We start from the raw sequence: 1,123 nt of genomic DNA on the forward strand, positions 1-1,123 counted from the left end.
TCTAGCGGCGCGATGGGGGAACTATTTTACGACAAACTTGGGGGATTCGCCGAGAGATGGCGCCACATTTTGGAGAATTTTTATTTATTTAAAAAACTGAATATCAGTTAATTATTATTATCTAATTCAACAATTAGAAGATGATTTATGATAATTACGATGTAAAATTGTACGAATATGCAAAAAAAAATAAAAAATGAGAATATATACGAAAAATTAGTTCGGACCCCGCCGCTAGATGGCGATACCGTTTTTGGGTCCATTAACTGCCGTTCATGTTCATGTCATTTTATATATGGCAAAATATGAATGCAATGAATGTTATGAATAATAAACTATAATTTTTAACCAATTGTTGTACTGCTCATTCCTCCGGGGCAATGATGCATCCCATTCATTACTTAAGGCTGGTTAGTTAGCATAATCTTTCGATATGGTCGAGTCAACAAAAAAAAATCCTTCGGGTGCAAAGGGTTAAAGAAATATTATTCGTCGCATTAATACAAAATACAAATACTACTTTAAAACTTTATTTTATATTACAACAAATGACCACGTAAGTAGGTCGATGAATTTTTCTAAAAAAATCTTATCTACATATACAAGAACGAAGCCCCGACTGATTACAATCAACGTCCAGGCTAAACCCTTGAACCTAGAAAGCTGAAATTTTGCACGGAGATTTCATTTATGATGTATACAAGGAATAAGGAAGGATATTTCAAAATTCAACGCCTAAGGGGATAAAAAGTGGTTGAAACGTTATTACGGGGGGCGCAGCTAGTTAAAAATAAAACCTTCACCAATACTTCACATACAATAAAATTCTTTTTACTCCATACAATTTGCTCCTTTGAACCAAATAAGTTTTATTCTTTGGAACATTTTTTCGATAGCTTCGCCCTTACATGAGATATTTAACCATTTCAATTTTAATCGATTACCCTGTATACTCGATTTCATTCTTCGGTCGATTTACCTACCAATTTCATTAACAATTACTTCGAAAATCATTTAAGGCGTCTGGCCAACCTGAGCGCTCGTCAGATGTGGGTACTATTCTTAAAAAATTCATAAATGCGAAAGTATAGAAAAAAATATTTTTATGTTTCGACACATACTA

Source organism: Hylaeus volcanicus, chromosome 5, assembly GCF_026283585.1.
Source record: "Hylaeus volcanicus isolate JK05 chromosome 5, UHH_iyHylVolc1.0_haploid, whole genome shotgun sequence".
Classification (NCBI taxonomy): Eukaryota; Metazoa; Arthropoda; class Insecta; order Hymenoptera; family Colletidae; genus Hylaeus; species Hylaeus volcanicus.